The sequence below is a fragment of the Protopterus annectens genome, chromosome 6.part0 (assembly GCF_019279795.1).
Source record: "Protopterus annectens isolate FY-2018-M chromosome 6.part0, PAN1.0, whole genome shotgun sequence".
Lineage (NCBI taxonomy): Eukaryota > Metazoa > Chordata > Ceratodontiformes > Protopteridae > Protopterus > Protopterus annectens.
This window is the reverse complement of record NC_056737.1, coordinates 594,772,057-594,795,379: the sequence shown is the minus strand read 5'-3', so window position 1 is coordinate 594,795,379 and position 23,323 is coordinate 594,772,057. Positions and strand designations below refer to the sequence as shown.

At 39.7% G+C, this 23,323-nt stretch overlaps 1 protein-coding gene across 1 annotated transcript in view; it reads right to left on the bottom strand.

The window, feature by feature from the left end:
- TPP1 (tripeptidyl peptidase 1) overlaps window positions 1-23,323 on the bottom strand; it is a 1,081,063-nt gene that overhangs the window by 122,636 nt on the left and 935,104 nt on the right. The window lies entirely within an intron of this gene.

Genomic DNA, 23,323 nt, shown 5'->3' with positions numbered 1-23,323 from the left:
CAGCGGTAGCATTGTCGCCTCACAGCAAGAGGTTCTCCTGTTCAATTCTCTGCTGGAGTGCCTTCTGTGTGGAGTCTGCACATCCTCCCCGCGGTTGAATAGCATTCGAAAGACATGCGTGAATGGGCGTGCCTTCATTGAAGGTTGGGCGTCGAGCTGGCACCTCGGCACCATGAAAATCTGTCAGTCATTAGCGGACCGGAGTTCCGCTGTGGCGACCCCTAACCGGGAAAAGCCAAAAGAAAAACAACAACAACAGAGTCTCTTTAATTGATGGCAGGTGTGTACCCAAGAAGACTAAATGCTGTATTTATTTAAGTGTGTGTGTGTGTGTGTGTGTGTGTGTGTGTGGGGGCATATTTTGGTTGCCTGTTCTTCAGTTTGCATTTGAAAGTTGGTAGCCCAGAACTCCACTTGGGTGGGTGTGGTTATATAATTATGTATGCAAATTTTATGTTAATAAGCATGCAGATTTATACCTGTATTTCATGGGCCTTTGTCCAGATTTTTATGTTTCCAGGTTGAGCGGTATGGTGTGATCCTAGAGTTAGTATATATGTTAGGGGTGTGTGGGGGGGTACAGCCCCCCACCTACTTTAAATCATACAAAAATTACTCCTAAAACGTAGGCCAGCCTCTACAACTGCTGATAATATACCTTCCGAATATCTGCAGCTAGCAGCTTAAGCAATAGCCTACCCTGTCTCCATATTAATAAACAGATCTATCTCAGAGTGCAAAGTACCCCATCTTTGGAAAATATCACATATCACATATTACACCACTGCACAAAGGGGTACTTCTGTAGAGCAGAACTTAGTAACTATCGACCCATATCTATACTATCCCCTCTATCAAAACTTCTAAAGAAGGTTGTCCACATGCAACTGATGAAGTACCTCTTAGAAAACAAATTACTATCCACTCAGCAACATGGTTTCAGACCCTTCCATAGCACCACCACCACACTTACATCATTCACTAAAACCGTCAATAACCACAGAAACAATGGACTGCTAGTATCTGCAACTCTCTTAGACTTATCTAAAGCCTTTGACATGGTCAACCATGAAAAACTGCTTCATACATTAACCACCCTAAATCTCAGTTTCTCTACTATTTCTTGGTTTAAGAGCTACCTAGATGGTAGGCAACAAGCTGTAAAATGGCAAAATCAGCTCTCTTTCTTACTGCCTGTCTCCCTAAGGGTACCCCAAGGCTCCATCCTGGGTCCTCTACTCTTCATCCTAATTACTAATCAACTACAATCCACCATACCCAAAGTCTCAACAGTCCAATATGCAGATGATACCACCATTATCTGTGCAGCCAACTCCCTTGACCACCTCCTCTCCTTAACACAGAATGCTTTTCCCTGGCAGAAACATGGATCACTAACCAAAACCTCATTCTAGACCCAGGCAAAACTAAATTACTCTTCAGCCCTCACAGATCTCCACCCTCCTCATATAACTTTTCAATCTCCTCTCATAACACCACCACCATCACACCCAGGAGTCATGCCAAACTGCTAGGCCTTGAAATTGACAATAGCCTTAAATTTGACATTCATATCTCCCAGACCATTAAAAGAGTCCACAGAAAAATGGGCCTACTCTATCACAACAAACAGTTTCTCACCAGTCACTCTAAGGTTACCACAGCCAGGGCACACCTCCTATCGACCCTACTTTATGCCTCCCCCGTGCTTACCAATCTCCGAAAAACTGAGCTCAACAAACTAGATAGCTGCTACAATAAAACAGCCAGATTCGCCACAGGATCACCTTCTAGAACCCACCATTGTGAAAGCCTCACAAAACTCAACTGGCTAGAACTCAACTTGACCCTTCAAGTCAACCAACTAGCACTTGCTCACAAAGTACTACCTCATCCAGGCAACACACCAGCCCTGCAGCAACTACTCCAGCCTTACACTACTACCAGATCCCTGAGATCAAGTACCCAACACCTCCTTAAGGTAACAAACTTTAAATATTAGGCAGGTAAATCCGTTTATAGCCACTTCATCTCTAAAATCTGGAACTCCCTTCCAGCCCACATAATAAATAACAACTCCACCACCCAATTCAAAAAACTACTCAAAACACACTTCCTGAATCACAGATTATGTACCTGTACTACCCCTGGATAGTAACGCGAATGTCTCTGTTTCCAGCAACTAGAGTAATAGCTTATTTACTGCTTTTGTAATGTCTGCATGGGGTAATAGTATCACTGAACACTGTAAAGAAACCTAAAGGACATAGCATGTCTCTCATGTAGAAATGAGTTATGGAAGTTATCTACTCATCTTCCTGCTATACTTGCTGTTAAACACCTTTATAACATGTATATATTAATGTAGCCTGTGAATGTTGGAAAATACACTCTTTGGTTAACTCACTATCTTATATGTACTGTATTTCTATAAGAAGTATAAATATTGTGTACTCTATATTTTGTTTAATAAACCTTTTGGTTAACATATCTTTCTCTTGTTAATGATTTTACTGATCTGGAGGTTTTCTACCTGGGCCTCCACTGAAAATGGACATATATCCAGTTGGACTCTCCCAGTTAACAAATGTAAAATAACACAAATAAATAAATAAATACAGTAACAATGCACTCTGGGTACTTATACTTTAGAAGTGCAATCACTTATGTATGTTATAGTTTCACTGAGTCTTGCATTAATTTTAGAGTAACGCATTCTTAACACTCTCAATATGTGTTTAGCAGGATAAAGATAAACAGCCCTATTAGTGCAGTTAGCACAAAAAGATAACCTGTACATTAATTTAGATCATTGTTCTGCTGTGGCAACCCCTAACTGGGAAAAGCCGAAAGGAGAAGAAGGTTAATAGCATAAGGAAGCTGATTTCATTCCCATAATTTCCCTTGCAACTGGAAGAACTTTGGAGGGCCCTTACCAAAGATAAAACAAAAATAACACATTTCTGCATCTGAAGCAGTTCCTTTTGACAGTCTGCTTGACAGGGGTGTTATACCCAACTGCATGAGATTCTTACTTTCACTGAGACAAGACCAAACTGTTTAAATTAAAGGACAGATAACTATAAAGTTCATTACTGAACTGGGCAGTGGCACAACAATTAGCATTGTTGCCTTGCAGTGCTTTGGCAAGTTCACATCTGTACTGAGGTACCCTATGTGCAAGCTCTCCATGTCCTCCCTGTCTTGGTCATGTGGGTTTTCACCAGGCGTTTCAGTTCCCTAATAGATTCCAAAGATGTGATGTAGATTAATTAACAGTCCTCTAAACTGTCCACAGGGCTGCACTGGTGTCCCATTCAGGGTGAGATTCTATGCCTGTGTTTACTGAGTTGCCAGAACAGGCTCAAACTCCTTTGTGATCCTGCAATGCATTAAGCAAGTAAAAAGAGAAACTACAACTGTGTAATTTGAGCATTACTAGAAAGGGGCAGGGGGATTCAAGGACAGAAAAGCAGAAATGGCTGACAAACGTACTTTGATGGAAGAATATGAAAAACCATTAGAAAGTAACTCACACACTCATTCAAGAACCAGAGGCAGCTGGGCCTGAAGAAGATTCTGGTTCTTTGACTAGCACTAACTACAACAGCAGGTTTTCTTGCCTCCTTTAACACCCACTGTACATCCTCCTCAGAAAAAAAAACTGACTAAAAGGTTTAAAAATTCTGTCTTCCAGGCAGTTAACTGAAGAGTTTTTAGACTGGAATCTGTCAAACTCCCCCTGTATTGTTTAGTGAAAATACAGTCTTTTTGGAGAGTCCTTCTGTATCTTTAGAACAGCCCTGGATACCAATGGAAAGGGTGATAATTCATACAGGAACATTCCCTTCCATGGGAATGAGAAAGTATCTGTCTTCCTGGCATGTGTGCCAGAAGTCCTGGAGTAGAATTTCTTTAGTTGTCTGTTCTGAAGGGAGGTAAACAGATCTACTTGAGGTATTCCCCACACTTGAATCGATACTTGGAAGACCTCAAGATGAAGTTTACATTTTGGAGGTCTGCCCTGGTCTTGCTGATTGAACATATGAAACCTGAAAGGTCAAATGGAGCTGAGTTGTTCCCTCCAAGGCTATTATAGTAAGTCTGCAAAGAGGGGATAAGATCTGGTAGCCCACGTTTATGTACCACATGACCCTGGTGTTGTTTGTGTACACCTGCACCAGTCCTTGGGGCAAAAAGTACTTCAAAGCATTGATAATTGCCAACATCTCTCAGACATTTATGTGCTTCTGTCTGAATACAGGACTCCACAGAGCATGCACTTTTACCTATTTTGAAACCACTCCCCATGCTAGGTCTGAAGCATTTGTGGTGACTGACTGTAGGGAGGCCAGAAGGAAAAATGGAAGACCTGAATTGCAAGGTATCTGGTCCACCCACCACCCAGCCGCCCTCTTTACAAATCTTAGAACTAGGATATGAAAGAATTAAAGGTGTAGGTCCAGACTGATCTGAGGTACCAATTTTTTTTCCTCATGTGTAGTCTGGCCAGGGGAAGCATGAGAACTACCCGGCAATCCTGAGACACTCCCTTGTAGTTAATTGATTTAGACTGGAGAAACTCAGAAAGAACTGCTGAAACAAGTCAACTTTAGAGGAAGAGTGGCTCTTCACAAGGCAGAGTCCCAGCAAACATCCCAAAAAATATTACATGAGTGGGATAACAAAAGACTTCTTAAAGTTTATTTTAAAACCCACATTGAGTATAAGTTCCTGAAGAGTTGCTGGAGACTTTTTACAGCTGGAAAAAAAAAGAGTATGTAAAGATAAGATAATTTGTGAGTACCCTTGATAGGGTGGGCAGTCCAATGGGCAATACATTGAACAGATAATGTAAGACAGATACAGCAAATCTTAAGACATGCCTGAAATGTTCTGCAGTGGGGATGTGATGATAAGCATTCTTTAGATTCAGCTTTACAATGGAAGCTATAGAGAGAATTAGAAATACAAGAGACTGAAGAGATAATATCCTGAACTTTGGAATCTTGACAAACAGATATAGAAAAAGGAATGCTGAAAAATATGAAACACTTTTTGAATCAGTTTTCCCCTTTCATCACACCTTTTAAGCACCTCAGCTGCTAAAGGGCCACAAAGAACCTGTTTATCCAAAGAAGAATTTAAACTCTCAGATTTAAAATCAGGAAGATGTCTGAGAAAGAAGTAAAACAGATCTCCTCAAAACTGACCAAGAAGCAGTAGTTCTGGAGGAAGACTCATCAGCATCATAGGCACACTTTAAAATATGTTTAGTAACATGATAATTGGCAATCACAGAAGCATGTAAAGAATTCTTTACCTCAGAAGAAGGAAAATTAGCCATTAACTTCTGCATGTTCTTAAAAGATAATAAAAACGCTAAAATATCAGCTTTCCAGTTTTAAATTCTGAAAGTTAAAGTACTAGAAGAATACATTTTTCTTCTCAACTTATCTGTTGCTTTCTCATTCTTATCATGGAGAAAGAGATTAGCAGTCATAACCTGTTTATCAGAAGCAGATTTGGATAGAGGAATAACTATTAGGTCAACTTTAGGATTTGAAAATAGGTACTTTTGTCTCTGGTTACTTTCTATAACTTGTCAGAGTTCCTGGGGTCAGAAGGCGAACTATCAGGTAACGCAGAAGTAGTGGGAAAAAGATTCTCTATGACAGGAAAAACAGGAGGGATGGCCACAACTTCTGGCTTCTCTAACTGTAATAATTCTTAATACATTTTTTCTATTACAGGAATTTCATTCTAATCCTACTAAATGTAACCTCTTTTATCTTAGACAAAGAGTCAGAAAAAGAAATCTGTTCATATGTTTATAGGTTCATATGAGATTACTAGGCTAACTGTTCAACAGCCCTTGCAAGTCTAGCCAATATTACCAAATTTTACCCAATATATGGCCTCTAGGGGTAACAGGATGGCATGGGTCTCTGCCTATGCCTTGAGTATGCTACAGATTGCCCTTGTCCATAAGAGATACAGGCGCTACCCCCAAGTGTGAATTTGCGATTTCCCATTCATTGATCCAAACTCCATATGAACAGAGCCAAAGAAGGGGCAATCTCTGAGACACATCTGTCTCTCTAACATGTTTTGTTTGAGTTGCTAACTAAGTTTAGATCCCTAGATCGGGTGATTCTTATTGTGTTTGACTTGTGACTGTGTAGCAGCTCCATCAGTGCTGGATTTGTGAGTGCCTTGTAGGTCAGTCTTTAATAGTCAGTAGGAGACAGAATAAAGGGATAGGGCTTTAGTCTAGCTGCACAAGACATGTTGTTTACACCCTGTATTTTCTTTGTGAGGAACCTCTGAGGTCACTCCAGTTGCTGTAAGTATCTAGTCAAGTACATGCCAAATGGTGCATTGTACTCGATTATTGGTGTAATGATGGCTCAGTACAGTGGTACTATAATTTCCTTGAATCTGGATGCCATACCTTTAAGCTTTAGTTGTGCCACATAGAAAGACATCCTCGCCACTGTGGACATACAGCAGTCAAAGTTCAGACTACTATCTTTCCAAAGAGAATGATGATGCATTTTCTTACATTTACTTTTGGGCCATGGTTCTGGCACCAATCATTTGTCTGATCTAGACTCCCCTGAAGGAAATCTACATCACTGGGGGATTCAGTGAATGCCCCCAGCTTGCAGTCATCTCCAGACTTTATCATCTAGAAGCCTTCTGCATTAGCCTTGACTTCAGAGAAGTATATTCCTAACAGGAGTAGTGGTCCCAGTACTGAGCCCTGTAGACATCACTAGTAATTGGTCTCTTACTGGATCTAGATTCACCCACTTTAACTGCATCTGTCCTATCCATTGATTGGCTATCCATCTGGTGATGTAGGGATTTATGCCCAGTTTTGTGAGTTTGTTTATAATATTTGAGTGGGTAATTATGCCAAATGCCTTGGCCAGGTCGGGATAAGTGGCATCTACTATTTTACCCTCACCCATGGACTCTGTGACTTTCTCAAAGAAATCCACCAGATTCAGTAAGTATGATCTGCCTTTGACAAAACCAAACTGGGTCAAATCCATTGTTTGGAGTTTTCCTGTGTCATTATTTTTCATGTCATTGATTATTCTTTCCTTGGCCTTACATATAAGACTAGTCAACCTATTGGTCTGTAATTTCCTAAGTCAATAGATGGTCCCCATTTATGCACATGGATGACTCATGCTGTCCTCCACTATATCAGGACAAAGCCAGTCCAGAGGCTGTGGTTAAATAGTGATCCTGCTAGAAGTCTAAACCTCAAAATGCACTCACTCGAGGCACTCTTTAAAATGGAGAACATCGACATCTGTGCAGTGACAGGGACCTGGTTCAAGGTTCCAGAGAGCACCTCTACATTACCAGGCTATAATTCATACCACACCTTTCGGCCACCTAACTTGGACTGAAACACTAAAGGCGGAGGCATGTCCATATTCATAAAGGATATCCACACCTCCGGGCTAGTTGCTCAGCATAATGCATCCGAGATTATCCAGGTGCAACTAACTCTGGGCAAGACTGCAATCCAAATTGTAGCTTGCTATAGATCCCCCACCATGCCCCAAGATTCCCACTCCTCATTTCTTGATACACTGGAAAATATTAGGGTACAACCCAACACCCTAATAATGGGTGATTTCAACTACCCCACATTAACTGGGAAAACTACTCATGTACCAACTCTTTTGCTCAATGTTTTCTGGAATTCATAAATTCCAGTGCTTTGGATCAACTTATCCACACCCCCACCAGGTGCAGCAATATCCTAGACCTGGTCATTACCAACATGGAGTGACCAGTGGTCCACACCAGAGGTCAATTCCTCGTTGGTCAGATCCGACCACAGGCTAATCACCCTAGACATCCACATCCCCCCCCCATTAGGGAAACCACTGTAAAAAATTTCTCCAAAGCCAACTTCATGCTTCTTAAGACAGAAGTGGCAAACTTCATGACACCCATCCAGACAGGCAATAGAGGTACGACTGCTGAATCCTACACAAATGCACTTTATATAAGCACTTACGCAAGTGCATGGATCATGCTATCCATAACAGAACCAAATTGCTATCCTCCAAAAATAGAAGCCAATCTGGTGGTACCCTGACATAAACAAACTCTACAACAGAAGAAACTGCTGCAAAAAAGAGTAAAATCTCATGACTGGAGGAACTCCCTGGTCAGCCTCAGTAAGAAGCTGAGATCCCTCATAAAATCCTCCAAAGCTAGTTATGAAAACAAAATTGCCACTGTTTCTAAAGACAACCACAAAGCATTCTACAGCTATGTCAAGAATCTCAATGGCAACACTCAGATCCGCTCTGAGTTACAGCACAATGGCACTAAATATACAGAACCAAGTGATATTGTCAACATCCTGGCAAGATAGGTTCAGTCTAACTTTACCCCAATCTCACCCTCTAAAGGGCCCATCTCTATACCGGAAGAATGCAAAGTTCCTGTAATCACGGCTGCACAGGTAAAAACCACACTCTCCAAAACCAAGAACACAGCATCCATGGGACCTGACAACATCCCAGCACCCCACCTATGTACCATGTTCAATCACAGCCTCACCTCAGACTTTGTGCCCACTGAATGACACACAGTGACGGTTATCCCACTCCACAAAGGAAGATCCACCATGGACCCTGGGAACTACTGCCCCATTAGCCTGACGAGCTTGGTCTGCAAGGCCATGGAATGTATCATCATGGAACTTATAAACAAAGAAATTGGTAATCTCCAAACTCCGGACCCCACCCAGTTCAGGTTTGCAAAAGGCAGATCATGTCTCCTAAACCTGACAAACTTCTTTGAAGCAGTCACCAAAGCCGTAGATGAGGGTAAGGTGGTTCACACAGCTATCTAGATCTCACAAAGGCTTTCGACACCATCCCCACTCTGGAATTATAGATAAACTCACTAAACTAGGTATAAATCCCTATGTCACAAGATGGATTGCCAACTGGCTCACTGACAGAACCCACACTGTGAATGTAGCAGACCCCAAATCCGACTTCAGACCAGTGACAAGTGGAGTACCACAGGGTTCAGTCCTGGGTCCTCTCCTGTTTGGTTATCTACTTCTCTGAAGTACAGTCTAACACAGAAGGTATTTGGCTAATGAAGTTCGCAGATGACTGCAAACTAGGTGCCATAATCAAAACTCCTAATGATGTGGACACCAAGGACCTCACCGACACAGATGCCTGGAGTCAAAGCCAAGGCCTTGAGCTCAATGCCAAAAAGTGCATTGTAATCCCTTTTGGTAAAAACTCTGTACCCATGAACTATCACATAGGTGGTAGTCTGCTTAACACCGAAAGTGTGATAAGAAACCTTGGGACACAGGTGGACTGTAGTCTCTCCTTTGATAATCACATCTCCACAGTAGTCAGGAAATCATTCTACGTGGCACACCTCATTACAAAAGGTTTCTCATCCAGGAAAAAAGAGGTCATTGTTCTCCTCTACTCATCACACATTAGGCCCATTATAGAGTACTATGCAGACTATCTCAAAAAACTCCAGCTTTACTCCGTCACATATTGCCTACTCAGAGGCGATCTTTGCCTAACATACAAAGCTATGTCAAACCCAGAGCTGTTGGACATGCTCCACTTAAAGAAATCCCAATCTCTCCGAGCTACACGCTCTAGGGACCTAAACCTTGTCACCACAATAAACAGAACATGCTGGAGGGATAGATTCCTGTCCCAGAGACTTCCCATACTCTGGAACAAACTACCTATCTATATCAAACCAAGGTCCTCATTAGCACTCCTCAAGAAAAATCTTGATGATTGAATGGGAAATAGGAATTTCATACCCGGGGATCACTTCTCTGGCTCTGCTCGACAGGGGCACAGGAAAATGATTTTCTTGGGTGACGAAAGCCAGGGTACCTTTTTGGCTGGGCTTATATAGGCCCTAGGGCCAATGGCCTAGTACCTACCTATGAACTTATGAATAATTAGTAGAGCGTATAAAATATTGCATGATAACTATAAGAGTCAGTCAGAGGAGGTTAGACAAGATTGGGAAGAGAGATTAAATAAGCAATTCACAAAGAAACAATGGTAGGATATATACATGTCTCCCAAATATGCAACAAAATCTAGAAGAGTCAGGATTTTTGCTTGGAAATGTTTACATAGATATTTTACACACCAAGTAGACTCCAGAGAACTTTTCCTTAGGTACACAGCAAATGTTGGAGGTGTGAAGGACAAGAAAGAGGTAACTGGGAACATATTTTTTGAGAGTGCGGTGAGTTGGCAGACTTTAAGCATGCCCTGCAGGATGCACAGTTGGAGATCCTGGGTGGGCAGATTGGTGTGATGGGAGTAATGATTTTTCTGAGCTATGATACAGAATTGGAATTGCATAGACATGGTAAGGCCTTGCTGTGTCTATGTTGGCTGGCAATTACTAGAAAATGGAAATCAAAATCTAAACCAACTATAGTAAAAGTAATGAATATAGTAACACAGATAAAACAACTGGAAATGAGATCTTTAGAAAAGGGTAGGAGCAAACTACAATGAAAAAAAATGGGAATTGTGGGAACAATACATACAGGGAAAAAATGAGGTTTAAACGAAGGCAGGATTTAAATGAGCTATGCAATGTTTGACGGAAAATGTTTGGGTAGATAAGTGATGTATAATGTTTGCAAATTACAGTGTGTCAGTATGGCTTGTGAAGGAAGATGCTTGCAACTAGGATTGTGTTGGTGTGGTTTGTTTTCATTTATATAAATGTATGATTGCCTATGTTATAAGTGATGGTTTAATAAAGATGTTTCTTGTTTAAAAAAAGGGCAGGAATTGAATAGTTAATGTAATGTTGTTTAGGTTATATGACATATAGCAATATATGTGAAGTATAATGTTTGTAAATGTGAACTTGTTAATACAGTTTGATTACTTTTATGTAAATTTGCCCATGTCCCAAATGATAACTCAGTAAAAGTGTTTAATAAAAATAAATAAATAAATAAATACATCCTGCATAAATATTCTTCAGTCAAGTGGGGCTTTAAGGTATCTGTTAGTTTAGGTTCATAAGTTCATAGGATGATACTAGGCTATTGGCTTGGAGGCCCTTATAAACCTAGCCAAGAATTTCACCCATGTTCCCTCACTGAATGGAATCTTCTCTAATTACCTTAAGTCTTTATTGCTGTATATAACACTGAAAAAAACAGCATTTGCTTGAGAGGCGATATAAAAAAAATATATATATATCAGACCTGCTTGTCTCTTTGGTTCTGTGCAAATAGTATCCAAAATGTCCGAACAGGTTCCTATTATTTCAGCGAACGCAATGAATTGGGAATGCTATTTAGTCGAATGTCATTACATGAAATGGCAAAATATTGAAAATACGAAACAGCAATTTTTTTTCCTGGGGAAAAAAATCACTGGGCCATTTTCGGGACTTTGCCATTTCCTCAACTTTGGTGCGATCTTGGAGTTGGCATATTTAAGTAGGGGGGTGTGGGGGGGGGGTGAAGCCCCCCCACTTTATTTTGTGTTTTGATTTTTTTTTTTTTTTACGATCAGCGATTCACTGATGCATGTGTTCGACATTTTGGGTTTTCAGGGATTGTGTGTCGATTATATAGCATTTGCAATTCATTGCGTTCATGTATATAATATAGACCCATTTGAATAACCAAGGATCACAGAATTCATTCTCCTTTTTTCTGTGATATGGGAATTGAGGCAGGTATCTGGATGGCTTGGCTTACAGAAACATCTGTCACCACCTTCATCATTTGTTTATATAGGTTTGCTCTATTTTCTACTTTAATAGAGGTAACTCACACTGACCCTGTGGAATACTAAGAAAACGTGCACATCAATATTTGAAGTCCTCACACTTTTCTGGGAAAAATTATTGCTATCCATGTAAGATATGTGACTGAGGGTGTAGCTGCAGGATCAAAAGGTGCTTAATATTTCCAGGTCATAGCTGAGGTCACAAGGATGAGTATTTTCCTTTGGGGTCCTCAGTGTAGTACACCCTTTCTGAAATGTTTGACTGGCAATAGACTCTCAGGGCAGGCAGGCTGAGACTGCTACAAGATGTACTGTAACAGAAATGTAAATCAAGCCTTCATAGTAGAGCAAAATGATACAGTATCATGAATGCCAGTGATGTGTTAGAGTCCAGAGTCCTCACCAGACACTAGTAGGAAAACATCTTCAATAAGATTTTCTGTTGGTAGTTTTTCTCAATTCCTTAATAATGCTCAGCATGTCCTCTATGTACAGGTGCCTGAAAGTTCACAGGGTTAAATCATCCAACCTGCAACATCTTCAGACTGGGATCTATGGGGGTGGGGGGGTGGGGGTGGCTGTATTGAGTGAATAGGTCTACTAATGCTGGCAGTACCGAAAAGCTTCCCCTGGACATTTCCATGACACAGGAGAATCTGCGTTGCCTGGATCAGAATAGTGTTATTAACAGGATCTTTGGCACCTGTTGTCTTGCCCTGTTGATTACCCTTGGGAACAAGAGCACTGGAGGGAAAGCACATAGAAAGAGACCTGTCCAGTTGACAAAGAAGGCATGTGTTGACCAAATTGCCTTGCAAGGTGCTCTTGAGCAGATATTCTTTGCAGTTGCCTGTCATCTGGGGATTCAAACAGGTCTATTTCTGGTAAACCTACATGTGCATTAGCTGAAGGAAGATATCCCTATATAATATTCATTTATGTGGGTCTGCCTCCAACCTGCTGCATTAGTCTAACATTGTGTTTTATTGCAAGGGGGTGTAGCCTGGTTTTAAGGCCTTATGGGACTAGAGTGCTATCTCCCAGGCCGTCACGGCTTGCCTCCAGAGAGTATATAAATGTGCTGGCCCCTGCTTGTGACACTCTACATGACAGTTGTTTGTCATCACTTGTACAAAACCCTCTATCCATATTTTGTGAAAGTTTTCAGAACCTGAATGATATTTCAGTCATTTCCTTTGCATCCACAAGCTTCTTAATTTGGAGTGCATTTCACATTCCCTGTATCTCCAGTTTCTGGGTGAAAACTCCTCAATATATATCTGAAGCATTTGTTGTCAGTGTCTGTTTGAGGGAGATCCTGAATAAAAGAAACTGCAATATGTTTTGTTAGATTTTTTGGACCACCAATATAGTATTGTGAATATGCATGGAAGAATAAGAATCATGTTCTTCAGGGACTGGGACTGTTGGGTCCAAGTGGACCTGAGATACCACTGGAGTTTCCTTGTGTGCAGTCTGGCCAAGGTACCATCATATGGCAGAACCCATATAATCCAAAGTCCTGAGACATTCTCTGATAGACACATTCCTTTTCCCAGCTAAAAGTGGGAACTATTTCTCCAACTGTTCTTCTTTCTCTAGTGGAAGAAAAGTTCTTTGGCATTTGGTGTCCAGCAGTAAACCCAGAAGACCATCTTCTGTGAGGGAATGAAACTGGATTGCTGGATATCTAATGAAAACTCTAGACTTTGGAAGTAATCCACAGTGAAAGTGAGGGTCCTTTTCACCTCTTCATGGAAGACTGTCTGAATAAGGAGATCAGGGATTTATGGGTATAAGTATATTCCTTGGTCTTACAGAAAGCAATTATTGTAGCTAAGCACTTTGTTAAAACTCTGGGTGCAGTAACCAAACCAAAGAGCATGGATGCAAACTGGTAGTGTAAGTGCTCTGCTTCAGGCCTGAGAAGGGAAATGTGATCCTTGTCCACAGGAATGTTGAGATACGTATCTCTGAGATCTAGAGTAATTATCAGAGCTTGTGATAACAGGGCCTGGAGGGGTAACATATTGATTCTGGGATCTTGAGAAAAGTCCTGAGTTTTGACAAATTCAGAAAGGATCTCCAAGGTCTGTCTTTTCTGAGTACCAGCAGAAGTATTGAGAAAACCCTTTGTTTAGTTACTTCACTGCTACCAGCTCTATGATCCCAAAAGTCAAAATGTCTTACAAAATGGAAGGAAATACTGTGATATTTTGGGATGGGGAATCCCTGCCAGCTACAGATTTTTTTGCACACTGTAATTTGTTACCCTGGAAATGATGTGCAAGATTGACTTGTCCTTTGTGAACATTTCCCACTTTTTTGGGTAGACTGTCAACCTTCCAGCCATCTTTCATTTGGTTGAAGATGGCTTTGGTGTGGAATTTGCGATATGAAAGGAGAGGCGGTATCTATCTAGTCATGACTGCTCCACGGTGGTAGAAGACCCATGGGGTCTCTCCCTCTCACTTTTTCTTGTATTTGTCCTTATCTCTGCTGGCTTGTCCTGGCCTTGCCTACAATATAATGGATTTGCTATGGAAGGGTGGTTTATTTCATATTTTGGCACTGAATGGAAATGAAAAATGTCCAGAACACAACATGACTTTTCTTTTCCTCCATGTTTCTAAATATCACATTAGTAGGGTTCCCAAAGGCAGTTCATTGTCTACGGGTACATTAAGGAGCTGCACCTTGACATTCTCTGGCAGAGGCATGAGCTCCAGCCAGGCATGTCTTCCAATCGCAGAATCTATAGCTGTCACCCAGGAAGCTGCATCAGCAGAAGCATTTATATCCACACTTACTAGAATGTTTTGCCACCTGACGGGTTGCCTGGATTAACTGTAATCATTTTACTCACAGATTCACAACAGTTACACCCCCCTAGCTTCTTCTTTTAGTTGATCTGAGAGAGACATCTGAAAATTAGTCATGTAAATTTTTCTGTTAATGTCCCTGAAAGGCCATGGGGGCAGCAGTATAAACTTTCTTCAAAATTCTATCTAACTCTCTGCTATTATTTGGGAGAATGTTGGGATCAGAAACCAGTTTGGACTCCTTCTCTGGATCCAGGTACACTATGTGTAGACCTACTACAGGGTTCTTATACAAACGTATGGGCCTCTTAGAGCCTATAGAACCTGTCTGGTTTCTTGAAAACAGGGCTGGATTTGGCATACTGGTTAAGGTATTCACCTCATAGACAGGTTTGATTCTGACCTCAGGTTGTTGGCTAGTCTTAGCGTGGCCCATTAGAGCAGCTAGCCTAGTATTCACCTATGAACCTATGAGGTTATGAGTCCAGAAAGGCTGTCAGAAAAGCATCCTCCTAAGTTCTCATGACAGGAAGAATTGCCACAGATCTGGAGGCATTTAAGCCAAGAGTCAAAATATCTCTTCTATGTCTCAGAAGCCTCCTTTCCTTCTCATTTTAAGTGCGCTTTCATTTTTGCAGCACTCTCTCCAAATGACATTTTCTCTGTTAGGGAACCAAAGAAAACAGTGTCCTTGGTGTCAATGTCACAACAAAGGGGAAGATATCTGGGAGGAATACACCAAGTCTTTCCACAGAGTCCCAAGCCTTAGTATATGAGTGTTCCCCATTTTTTCTAAGACAGGGGACTCCAGAAGGTTGCTTCCATGACTGGAAGCTCTATAAGGTTTCTAGGGAAACCCTGACCAAGGCATTCAACTGTTGGGGGAGGGGGCAAACCCATCCAACATTTGCAGGGCACTAGGGCCAGGTGATCTATGTTTTTCCTTCTGGGTCTTTTTAACATATATGTTTGTAGTAGAATGCTTTGCTTCTGAATTGGTGTGTCTGACTTTCACTGTATGGCCCATGATGTCCTCCCTCACCAGTATTGTAGAAATTTCTTTTTTCCCCCTTCTGATACCATAAAGAATGCTTCAGGAATGGTGGTCTGTGTGTCCATGAAAGTTGTTCCTGATCACTAAGTCCAACAGAATGTGACCATATCTCTAGGAATAGCAGCTTTCAAAGGGGTATCACCAGAGGGCTGAGCCAGCATGTGGTCTGGGGGCTGCAAAGACACCTCTCTGAGACCTACCCTCTTGGACCAACTCAGAACACTGGACACCAGAATCATATCTCCTGCATCCTTTTCAGCATTTTCCTTTAATCATCTTTCTAGGATTTTGAACATGAGGACAGCACATCAGACTCCACAGTGGACTAGGTTAAGGCCTCAAGCTTCTTCCTTTTGAGGTAGTGTTTCAGGGAAGCCTGAATACTCAAGATAGTTTTAGGCATGAAGGTCTGACAGATAATACTGTCTTCCACATTATGTCCAGGCCCTAAACACAAAAAAAAACATGGCTATGCAAGTCTTTGTAGCGAATATGCCTGCTGCAGAAGAACATTCCTTCCTTCCCTGGGACCTAGAATATGCTCATAATGGGGAAAAAAAGAGACAAAATGAAATCATTTTGATGATGTGAGGTAGTGTCAGCTATGCCCGGAGAAGTAGGGCAGTGGCTGTGTAACATATCCCAGCATAGCTAGTTGTAGTTTTATAAACAATCATATGTCATTTGTATATCAAACTGAATTGTACAGATGATTGTGTTGAAAATGTACTTGTAAAGCTGCTTGTGTTAGAAATATACCAACAGTGGGTCCTGCTGGACAGAAAAGAAATACACCTCTATATCAGACTGTATTGTAATTGTTGAAATTAATATACTGTAACAGAGGATATTGGAAGAGAAGAGGTTAATCTCAATGCAGTTAACTTTGAAAAATAGTCTGAAACTAAATTACATGGTTTAGACCATAAAGATTGTATCTTATAGTTCTGACTGCAGCCAGAGACAAAATACCTGTGAAAACCAGGTCTAAGAATCCTACTGTATTGTCCTTAGGGGTGAACTAATTTCTACCCTGGAATGTAGAATTTTTTGAAATGGTTTTATAGCATCCAGATACTATAACACATTTTAGCAAAGCTCTGTGTGTGTGTGTATTATGAGAGATATGTACTAGATTCTGGCTCAGTTTCTAGTAAAGGGGGTAGTGTGGGATCCAGTCAGATGACCAGATGTATGTGATGTCATTCTGTAATCCAGCACTGAAATGATTCTTTAATACTAGATGAGACAGAAGTCTTAGGACAATCTGGTTTTGAAACCTGACAAAGAAGGACCACTCACCTACTTCATCTTGCCTTGCTAGTAAGTGAACTAGGGGACAGTAATTCTTTAGATCAGTCAGGAAAATATAGTGAGAATAGTGACGTTTTGTTATTCTGCATCTGTGTGAATCTTTCCATCTGTGTTATTTTTAATATTTCCTGTGATTGAAACTCTGGTGTTTATTGTAAATAGATATTTAGTATTTTCATGTTCTTTTATTATTTATTATTAATTATATTCAGTGTCTGGAGAGAGACAGGGAAACCCAGCCCCATGACTGTGTGTGTTTCTTGTGTGCTCTTAAGGGAAAGTGTGCTTGGTGCAGAGAACTGCATCTGGAAATACTGTGTGTATCTATCTTTGTTCCAAGTGAACGTTCCCTCATCGGTGTCAGTAGTGAGGATTGAAGCTCCTTGATTACTGGCCCAGAGGAGGGACATCACAATCATTTTATCACAGATATAACAGGGAAAAAACATTGGTCTAAAAACATATTTTATGCCATACTCTGAAGCAGGCTGAACCATACCAGTTGCCAAACAATAGTTCTGCAAGTTATACACAATGAACTGAGGCAAGAAAGATATAAAATGGCATGGGCACATGTCCATTTTTTATAAGGATCATCCTGTTGTACTATGTGGGAGGGTGTCTGCCACACTTAAAGGGAAAATGTTTCTAAGCACTTGAAGCTGGGTCAGACATCTAGGACTCAGCAGCAAGAAGTTCCATTAGTCAGGATCACTGCAGCAGTGATCATAAAAAAGAACATTAACTGTGAAAGAAACGGAAATAGGATAGTTAGTGACAGTTTAAGTTGTTCAGGTGCAGTCTTATAAATCAGATTTTGTAGTACTTAAAGTTCTCATGTCATATCAATTGCTGCTGAAGTCATACCATCAGTTCCACTTTTGCATTGTTATCGTCAATCTGAGCTCTTGCATACCTCTCAACCGTTCCACATCCCTCGGAATTTACTGTTTTTGAGGGCAAAATAATGGGGCACCACATATTCCCAAGTGGACCCTTCAAATCCCGATTTTGTTCTTTATTTTTAAAATTTATTTATTTATATTTTTTTACAATTTTTAGTTACGCTGACATTATCATGCTTTGTCAGTGTATCCCACAATGTCATCAATAAGCAGGGGAATGTGTGATGACATCAGCTTTGTAAGGCACTGCCTGTCTGACTCATTTGAAACTCAGATGTGATAAAAAAAAAAAAAAAAAAAAAAAAAAAAAAAAAAGCTGTTTACAGCCACAACCTGCCCGCGACAACTTGCGACGCTGCAGCAGCCAACCAAAGAGGATGTTGCATCAACACGATGACATCATGTCAACGCAATGAGGAACCCATGTCCTGAGGACTACTATTTCAATCTGCCCGGACTGGTCTGGATGGATAGCAGCAGAGCTGCGTACCACATGTTCTGCAAAGCAGAGTAGAGGCTGAGGGACAGACAGACACCACACATGCCAATAGGATGAGGAAATTTACTTTCTCTTCATCAACCTCAAGCTGTTAAGTAAAAAAGAACAGCCAAGGAGCCACACCATAATTCTGTGAAGTTTAGAGTGGTAGTTATCCTTTTCTCAGAGGAGTATTTGTTTAACTTTTGCCACTATGGTACACATTCAGTATTTAAACTGCTGTTTCAATTACGTAAAAAATGTAAATGAACGCTTCTCCAAGAAAAGGATAACATGTTCAGAAAGTCTCGCCTAGCCTGGGGATGGAAAAATTGGGTGAAGTTAGAAGAGCTATTTGGTCAGTTTTGAAAAAGTAGAAGAAAAAACCTCATCAGCTTTGCAAGTTATTGCCATCAGGTAAACTTACAGTGTTTTAAATCACCTGTGTGGGTTCTGTGGGAAACAACATGTTGCACTCAAAACAAAATGTTTTGCAAAATATTTGTAAGATAGATAGATGCTAAGTGAAACATCTACAGCATGTGTTCTGTGCTACAACAAGAGTCTGTTTACCAGGCACTGATGACAATGAATGTGAGAGCTGCTGGAAGTAATACACACTATTTTTGCCTTGATGGAGGTCTGCATGAAGGCTTTTGATCAGATTTGGTATTTATTCTTGGATATTTATTTATTTAAGTTTTACTTTATCAAGTCAAACATGGCTTCTGCTCTACTGACAGAATAATTGTCTTATCACCATGGACAATCCCAACATACCTCTCAACTTCCTAACACAAGAAATCTGGATAAAGCCTTAAATAATGGGGGGGGGGAGCAAAGACCCCAAAATAGGGACAGATTTTAAATATTGTTCTTATAAACTTAGACTGTTGTTAGAATAACAGATTTTGTGTTAGCTTACTTTTTTCTGAAGAGTATTTTGTTTGTTTGTTTATTTAATTATTTATTAATTGATTGAAATTTGATTACCAGGAAAGTCTGACTGGGTAGAAGCCCATTTTCAGTGGAAGCCTTGGGAGTAAGGCTCCAAATTGTTTCAAAACAGTTTAAGAACAATAATTTTACAGTCTTCAAAATAAAACAAAAACATCTGCAATTTAAATAATTACAGCAAATTAGACAGAATATAAAACATTGTTTTAAAATACAAGTTATATGGCAATCATTTAATATTTAGAGACATTTTAGACAGTTTGTGAAGAAATTAAAGGTAGGTAAGTCTAAAAAAACAGGAATTGCAATACGAAGTGAGGGAGAAATAGGCCTATGCTATATTTAGAAAGAAAGTCAGGGAAGAGAATTTGACAGCAGTAAGGAAGTAAATGAAGAGGAGACAGTAAGGAGGTATAAGGAATAAAAAGGTACTTGTTCACATATAGGAAGATAGTTTATCCTAGTTTTCAGCAAGAATAAAACCATATTTTAGGTAGAAAGTCTTTCAGAGCAGTTTTGAAAGATGGGAGGGAGAATATAGACCTGAGATACAGGTAAGGAGTTCCAGGCCTTAGCAACCTTGGATGAGTACAGACAATACCCAGCAAATTTTCTAGGTTTGTAGACAGAGAGGAGTTTTTGGTCGCTTGATAGCAATGACTGACTGGGAAAATAGTTGTGCAGAATATGCTTTAGTTTTATACAAGTTCAAAGTTTTATACAAGCTCAAATGTTAAGATAGATAAAAGCAGTATTGTTCCGGTTATATTTTGTTATTTAATATTAGTGTAGCAGTTAATTTTATTTTTATAAAAGAAAATTACATTTTAATTTTATACAAGTCCAAATATTAATTTAAATAAAATGCTATTATTCTGGTACATTTTGTGTTTAATATTTTGTCTGGTCTTCAAATTGTGTTTGAGTGTTGGTATTCCACAACTCCATTGGAATGGGCAGGATTACATACTATGTATGTACATTTTATGTTAATTAGCATGCAGATTTTTGGCCAGTCGTACCTAGTTTTCATGTCCCATTGTCCAGATTTTAGATGTTTCCAGGTTGAAAGGTATGGCTCTTGTCAACCCTAAAATTTGTTTTCTGCTGGTAAATAGTAGTTACAAAAAAAGTGCGTTACGGTGACTTGAAATAACAGTTGGTTATAATATCACTGGAGTCTCAAAGTCAGAGATAAGAGATGCCATAATATGATCCAAAATGTTCATACATAACCTTTGTTTCATACTATTTGTGGCCTTGAAATCTATCAATACATTTTCAATCTGAATACTCTAGTCTGAACAAGATTAGAGTTAAGTTGTCTAAAAGAATCACTGTGCCATTAATTTTGACAGAAATAAACTCATACAACTCAGAAGACCCAAACAGCTGTAAATCAGCATTCTACAAAAAACATAAATAATGACTTCTATTCAATGGGCAGGTTTTACTGTTACCCACATCATTTCAAAGCTAATCAACATTGTGGATTAAATAAGGTTTACTGCTCTTGCCAACACACATTGCAGGAGCCCAATCTATAACTGTGATATCATATAAAGTCAGTAATGGACAAAATAATTCACTCTAGCTAAGAAAGATATTTCAGTGATAAAAGTGATATTGATCTGTTGGTGCTCTATTAACAGTAGATCAGTCAGACATTTAACATTGACAGTATTAATTTAATTTTAATAACTTTGCAGTTAAGATTTTCCCTAATGTCTTGTACAATCCCAAAATTAGATTTTAACTTACAGGCAGTTTAGTAACCTGTGTAAACATTGTACTTTGGTGGCACTGTAACATTAAAGTGACTATAACTACTTGTATATTTGTTATATTTTATAATTAACTTCCACATCTCATACCACAAAATCAGTGAGAATAAACTACACTCAGGGAGCCAGGTAGAATGATCTTACAACATGTGTATGCATACGCGCACGCGTACACACACACACACACACACACACACACACACACACACACACACACACACACACAAAATACTTCAAGAACTGTCACAACTCTAGAAGTCACATTTTAGTAATCCTGATGAATCTAGGGAAGGGCAGATTTTGAAGAAAAAGGGAAGGAGCTAGAAAGACTCCTGGATGATTACTAATTTGTCATTTAAATTACATGTGAGTATATGTACACTGGAGTGTAGTTACTGATTTATTCTTTGTTAATTAATTAGGTCCTTTTGGACCTTTTCATCAATGACCTGGGCCAGAATGGCAAAAAGTATGTAAAACAAGTTCATTACACAGTTGCCAGTCCATGAAGAATTTCTTGAGCCTTAGGGGTTTTTCCAAAGAAGTTATGACTGGGGACTGTATGGTGAGAAGGACTCATTGCCTTTATTGTCCTACTTTGTCTTGGAGATGACATCCACCAGCTCTTCAGATTCCTTGAAGGAAGTCCCCTGCTGTGCACTCATTCCAGCATGGGCAAATTAAAGCATGACCACAATGCCTGGAGATAAACATATGCCAGGAGTGCCACTGTGGCAGCAAACCTATTCAAATGACACATCTGAACACATTACACATATATATATATATATATATATATATATATATATATATATATATGTATAGGCACACATACATATATGTGTATATATATATATATATATATATAGGCATACATATACACATATATATATATATATATATATATATATATATGTGTGTGTGTGTGTGTACATACACATATATACATACACACACGTACATACATAAAACTATAGATATATATATACACGCACACACACACACACACACACACACACACACACACACACACACACACACACACACACACACACACACACACACCATTCAAAAATGTTGTTTTGACATGCTGTATATATACCATACAGTATGAGAGGAACTGGATGGTGTTGGGTATAAACAACATAATAAAGCTGGAGAAACTTGAAATAGCACAATCTGATCTGAATTATCCTTGAAGGGTTGCTAAAAGAAGGACAAGAAGTCCACAATAACAGAAATGTCTCTTTCTCAGAGAGGGATTTTGAGACCTTTTGTGGATACTCTTAACAGATCCCATATAGAAACAGCTGGGGAAAATACCAGAAATCTCTTTGGAAATCCTATGGCCCTACTCAAGAAGGACTAGGACTGTACTACAGCTGCATTTGGGTTTGCAGGGAATCTTGACCAGAACCGCAATGCCAAGTCTGTGAACTGTAAGGAGTATTGTGTTTTACTGCAAGACTTTAAAAGTGGACTAAAACACAGAACTGAACTGTAGGTAACCAGACGTGTGATAAGAAACAGTGCATTGTTTTTCAAAGCTGAAATTGAACTTTGTTGTGACTTTTTTCACCATAAAAATGCACTTCATGTTCAGAAAATATCTACATCATCTACATTATATTACATTTGCTACACTGGTGATTTATACGAACAACATCTGGTCAACATATTTAAAATATCAAATTGTTGTTTTTTTCTACTCTTGTTTTCTTCATTCTGTGAGTGAACTACTATATTCTGCAAAATATGGAAAAAGTCACAGGAGGTCTGCTGCAGAATGACCAACACAAATCTGAGACAACATATGATATCTCTTCAGGACAGCAGTATGACATTGAGAGAAGTAAGGCTTCTCTCTCCAAGAACTGATGAATATCAGTCACACCACTAAAGATACTCAGTAAGGATGATGACACTGAAGTATACCTTGTTGCTTTTGAAATACATGCCACCAAGGAGAACCCAGACCAGTACTACTAGGCTAAAATGTTATCTTTATAACCTGTACAGGAAGCTTTCAAAGCCAATATGGACGTGGAAGGTAACTAATTATATGGAGCAACAAAAAAAAAAAAACAGCAAGAAAGTACAGCTGTGTACACTTACCATAAATGTAGATGTTGGAGTGTATTCACTGTTGCAGTCATCACATTTCGGTTTTCTCTGCCAGGGTAGCCCTCGGCCGGCCCG